The following is a 6,000-nucleotide window of genomic DNA, read 5'->3' as shown; positions in this document are numbered from 1 at the left end:
GGAGGGAAATATATCCCTGGTGGTGGGGTCCGTTTGGAGGTGGCGGAAATGACGACGGATGATATGATGTATATGGAGGTTGGTGGGGTGGTAGGTGAGGACCAGTGGGGTTCTGTCCTGGTGGCGATTGGAGGGGCGGGGCTCAAGGGCGGAGGAGCGGGAAGTGGAGGAGATGCGGTGGAGAGCATCGTCGATCACGTCTAGGGAGAAATTGCAGTCTTTGAAGAATGTAACTTTCAAAAAAAGTTCTGGAATTTACATATGAAAAGAACTGAAACCGACATGGTCATTCCAAAACATGTGTCTTAAACAATCCAGATCTTTTTCAATAGATAATTTCAGTTGCATCACATCGTAAACCTTTGCTGTAAATTCTGTGCCTTACAATCCTATACTCCACAACCACCTGAAGGAACAACACTCCGAAAGCTAGTGCTTCCAAATTAACCTGTTGGACTATAGCCTGGTGTTGTGTGATTTTTAACTTTGCTGTACAAAGTCCAACACCGGCACCTCCAAATCATATAAAAGGTATTATATTAAAAAACCAACAGATCCACAACTGTTCAATGTATTTTCCCTGAATCTCCTTTCTCTTCTAGGGACAGTGATTCAGGTTAAGCACAAATCAAAATACAAGCAGAATATTATTACTAATCCAAGTGACTGTCGGTGACATTTGAGATGAATGCTATCAGGCTATTTGATCATGAATTCATTTTCCAGCATTACTAGAAGAACTGATGTAGAAAACTGACCCAAAGACAAAGTTGGTAACTGTTGGGACCTCAATACTGCCTCGTCCCAGATATGTTAAACCAATACGACGTGACAATGAAACTTCACACCTACCTTGTATGTATTGATTAACAATACCCCTGAAAATTTATTCACTGTTTGAAGTATCAAGGGTGTCCCATTAAATGATCTTTAAACAAGGTAGATGCCTTAACATTTAAATTGCATAGGAACTAAAATGCTTTAAAGCCTTAAAGTTGAGGAATAAACTGACATATTCTGTTAGCTGTTAAAAAGCTTGTAGCAGATTCTTAAGAACTGGCCAGAGTACACCTAAGTGTAGCCATTTGGCAAGATGTCTCAGTCAGTGGTGAGATGTGTGCTTTAACCTAAATCTTTCATTCAATTCAAGTATTTACTTTGTTTTTCTAAAACACTTCCCTGAAGTCCCTGTATGGCAGTTTCCACTGAACCTTCAATTTCAGGACAGTTAGGATAGAAGTTCTGCTGGAGCTGACATGGACTTTTCAAACTGCAGTTGTTGTGGGTATGATGGCTGAACTGTGAATTTGGTTTGCAGGTGTTTCATCCCCTTTCTAGGTGACATCCTCAGTGCTACAGAGGCTTGTATGTAGTGCTGTACTGTATCTGTTGGCATTTATTTGATTTTGTTCCCGGTACTTCCAGTTGCTGGTTCCAGTGTTTGTTGCAGTGGTTGGTATATTAGGTCTAGGTCAATGTGTTTATTGATGGAGTCCATGGATGAGTGCCAAGCTTCTAGAAATTCTCTGGCTGTCGTCTGTTTGGTTTGTCCTATTATTCTGGTGCTGTCCCAGTCAAATTTGTGGTACTTGTCATCTGTGTGTCTAGATACTATGACAGCTGGGTTGTGACGTTTAGTGGCTAGTTGATGTTCATGGGTGTGAATGGCTAGTTGTCTGCTTGTCTGCCAGATTTATGACAGCACATAAACTGACAGCCATACTCAGATAACAACTCAATAGAACAAAAGACCCATACCCATCATGTGCAAGACAAACGAAGTGTACACGATTCCACGCAGTGGCTGCACGAAACACTATCAAGGATAGAGAGAGACAGACAACTAGGCACGAAACACCACTACCACCTAGCCTTAGTATCTATACACACAGACAACAAATTCAACTGGAACAGCACAACAATAATAGGACAAGCCAAACAGACGACAGCCAGATAATTCCTCAAAGCTTGGTATTCATCCAGATTCCTTCAATAAACACATCGACCTCGATCTAATATACCGACCACTGCAACAAACAACCTGAACCGGCAACCGGAAGCAGTGGGAACAAAATCAAATAAATTCCAACCGACAGTACAGCAGCCTCACAGGAGGCTCCACTGCTGTGATGATGTCACCTAGACAGGGAACAATACGTTTGCAAACCAAATTCACAGCTCAGCAAATATACCCGCAACAACTGCAACTGGCACCCGAGCTACAATCTTTACACAAACCTTGAACTTTTCAAACTTCACAGCATCAGTGTTGAAGTAATAAGAAACTAAATGTACACAGTCCATTTACACTCCAGATTGTTAAAGGAACTTCATCTCACAATTCAAGTTTGTACAAAAACATTTTCTGCTTCCAATTTCAACAATATTGTGATTATTAAACAGATTCAACATTTTCATATCCAAAGACATACTAAAGCACTTTCCAGCAAAAGGTCGCTTTGAGATTCAGTCACCATTCAGCAAACAAACATGGCAACCAACTCATGGACACATTAAGATCCCACAACAACGATAGAATGACCAGATGATCAATTTTTGCTAGCATTGTTCTAGGGAGAAAGTTTGGCTTGGATTGGACATTTTATCTATGGGTATATATAAAATAAGATGTTTTATGTCTTGCTCAGTAGCCAGGCTAAAGCACTCTGTTTAATGTCACTTGTCCAATAGTGGGCTTGAACCCCTAAGCTTTGACCCAGAAAGTTACTAAATAAGCCAAGCTTACAATTGGTGCCACTGTTAATTTGCTAGAAATAGCACAGTGCACCAGCTGCAGCCAAGTTGGTAGTGTTCTCACCACATGGTTCTGGGTTCAAGTCCAACTCCAACCACAAAATTTCAGGCTGATACTCCAACATAATATGGAGGATGCAATGAACTGCTGGATGTGCAGCCTTGTCAATGGTGTGTGAAACAGGACAAAACATTTACCTGCTTGGGCAGATGCAACTGCAAAAATAACCCGCGGCACTACTTAGAAGAACAGCAGAGAAGACATTCCCATCCGCAGGACAATATCTTTCTCTTCCCTCAAATCAATATTACAACAACAGATTATCTGGTTATCACCATATTCATAAATATGAATGTTAGTCCAAAATGCTGACACAAATGAAAGCAGGACTACTGACTTGTTAAGCAGACCTATTTAAAGTTGAAGTCATTCTCTTTCCTGGTCAAATGCTGAAGTAGTATGCAGCTGTAATGTTCTCAAAACTGATTATTTCCCCAATACTACTAACCTGGTTTATAAAGAAACGTTTACCAAGTTCTTGTTTTTATTCCATTATTCTTCAAAACATCTCAGAATAGTGCATCAAATTAAGTGAACAGGAGTTGTGAAATAAGAGACATTTGAAGCAGTTATCTAAAAAAGAACAGAAGTTCAACTTTCAGGTTATGAAAATAAGAGGATAAAGTACTGCAGTTAGGGTGATTAATCTTATAATGATTTACCATGAGAAAGAGGCTTTCATGGTGCTAAGCTTAGTAAAGACAAAATGTGTCACACAGATGGATTGGTTCAATTATTAAATGTCTCAGTTTGGTTCACAGGTGATAAACTGACCAAAAGATAATCAGACTGGTTTTGCAATATCTTAGCTTATCAAAATGTTGAAAAATCTATGAAGTTGTAAGTTTGGTACCTGTAAGGGTTAATGTTAAGACTGTTCTTACTCAAACTTGTAAAATAACTTTCAGCACAAAATCAGAATCTTAACAAGCAGTGCAGTTGGACAAAAGCCAGAATTCAAACTAAATAGAGTCATAGAATTATACAGCATGGAAATAGACCCTTTGGTCAAACTTGTCTGCGCCAACCTGATATCCGAAACTGATTTAGCCCCATTTACCAGCATTTGGCCCAAATCCCTCTAAACCCTTCCTATTCATGTACCCATACACATGCCTTTGAAAATACAGTAACTGTACCCGCCTTCACCACCTTCTCTGGCAGCTAGTTCCATTCACATTCCACCCTCTGCGTGAAAAAGTTGCCCCTCAGGTCCCATTTAAACTTTTTCCCTCTCACCTACCTTGGGAAAAAGACCTTGGTTTTTCACCCTATCCATGTCCTTCATGATTTTATGAATGAAACTCTATGTTTGACAACTTCTTAGTCAGCTACTGTACTGCAGTATGGATAGGAAACAATGTACTGGTCACACAGAACATTTGATAATTTTTTTTCAATAAAAAGGCAAAGAATAAAACACAAGAAGCCATAAAATATTTCCCAACCTACAAAGAGTTTTACTAATAATAATAATAATTCAGGAAGAAGTTTACATCTCCAGCAAGGAAAAGATGACGACTGGGAGACCGGAAAATAGTCCATGAATTGATCCTATATCAATTCTAAGAGATCATGAGATTCTATGCTGTTCTGCATTTCATTGCCTATCTCATTCAAATTTTAGTTCTTATTCATCAACTTTGCTGCTAAGAAGCAGTCTCTGCATTGGCTAGAATACTTATAAAATCAATTATCTATCCCAGAGGATGTAGTCAGCATGATTAACCTTATAATGACTTAGCATGAAAAAGTAAAGACAAAATGTATCACACAGACTATCTAATCACTATCCCTAGTCAAATGGAAGGGTGGAGGCAGTTATGAAAAATTGCCAAAGGAATCATTAAAAAAAAAGCGAATCCCACATTGATGTATACAAGGCAATCTTCAAGTGAAGCAGTGCTGAAGGAATGGAAAGTAGTCCAATACAAAAGATCAATGTCATATTGCACCAAATCTACTCTTCCAATAGCAAAAAAGCTACTGAACTAGAAGAAATAATCGGCGAGAATGAAAACGTCATGGTGAAAAGACAGGGTAGATAAAAGAAACTATTTCCACTGGTTGGGGATTCCAGAACTACGGGACACAGTCCGAGAATTAGGGCCAGATCATTCAGGAGCAATGTTAGGAAGTAAAGAGTAGTAGACGTTTGGAATTCTCTTCCACAAGTGTCAGTGGATGCTGGATCTGTTGTTAATTTTAAATCTGAAATAGATCATTTTTGTTAAGCATTGGTATTAAGGAATATAGGCCAAAGGCAGGTTAATGGTGTTAGGCTACAGTTCAGCCATGATCTCACTAAATGGTGAAACAGGCTCAAGGAGCTAATGGCTTACTCCTATAACTGTGTTGCTATGAAACAGCAGAAAGCCAAATTTAATTTTGAAAAGACCGCTAAATCATTGTCAGAGTTGGGTATTGAAGGTACACAAGCAGGAGGCTGGAAGAACACAGCAAGAATGAAGAAGGGTTATATCCAAAACAGTGACTTCTCCACCTCCTGCCTTGCTCCTGCTTGTCTACGTTGGATTCTAGCATTTGCAGTTTTTTTCGTCTCTAACCAGAGTTGGGTATTGGACAGCTAAAATTTCAAGTGCATTTACAACAACCATCTGAGACATGCCAAATAGGAAGGCTTTACACTCAATCTGCAGTCAGCGCTGATGTAGCCAAGCTTCTCCAAGGAAAAGTGTGAGAGTGCAGTGAGAGAGAGAGAGAGAAGTGAGAAGAGAGACAAGTCAAGTGAGGAGAGAGAGAGAGACGGAGACAGCAAGGCGTATGTAAAACCTCCACTACAAAATGCACCAATGCACCTTGACTTTGTCCTGATGCAGCACCAGTGGCGCAATCGGTTAGCGCACGGTACTTATAGAGCAGTACAGGCGGTGGGCAATGCCGAGGTTGTGAGTTCGAGCCTCACTCGGAGCACTGGCTTTCCAGGCGACATGGTTGCTCAGTGGTTAGAACTGCTGCTTCACAGCACCAAGGTCCCATGTTCGATTCCATCCTCTCGCGACTGTCTGTGCGGAGTTTGCACAATCTCCCCATGTCTGTGTGGGTTTCCTCCGGGTGCTCCAGTTTCCTCCAACAATCCAAAGATGTGCAGGTCAGGTGAACTGCCATGCTAATTTGCCCATAGTGTTAGGTGCATTAGGCAGAGGGAAATGGGTCTGGGTGGG

The 6,000-nt window shown here is 40.5% G+C and overlaps 1 protein-coding gene across 4 annotated transcripts in view; it reads right to left on the bottom strand.

Annotated features, from left to right (window-relative positions):
* The window catches only part of LOC122565425 (semaphorin-4E-like), a 113,012-nt gene that overhangs the window by 79,143 nt on the left and 27,869 nt on the right, over positions 1-6,000 (bottom strand). For all 4 annotated transcript variants that reach the window (XM_043721391.1, XM_043721390.1, XM_043721389.1 and 1 more), the window contains exon 2: positions 3,264-3,388. The gene's annotated coding sequence lies outside the window, so the exon portion shown is untranslated. The remainder of the gene's footprint in view (positions 1-3,263; positions 3,389-6,000) is intronic.

This window comes from Chiloscyllium plagiosum, chromosome 31 (genome assembly GCF_004010195.1).
Source record: "Chiloscyllium plagiosum isolate BGI_BamShark_2017 chromosome 31, ASM401019v2, whole genome shotgun sequence".
NCBI lineage: Eukaryota > Metazoa > Chordata > Chondrichthyes > Orectolobiformes > Hemiscylliidae > Chiloscyllium > Chiloscyllium plagiosum.
The sequence above is the reverse complement of the archived record's forward strand: the minus strand, read 5'-3'. Positions and strand labels throughout refer to the sequence as shown.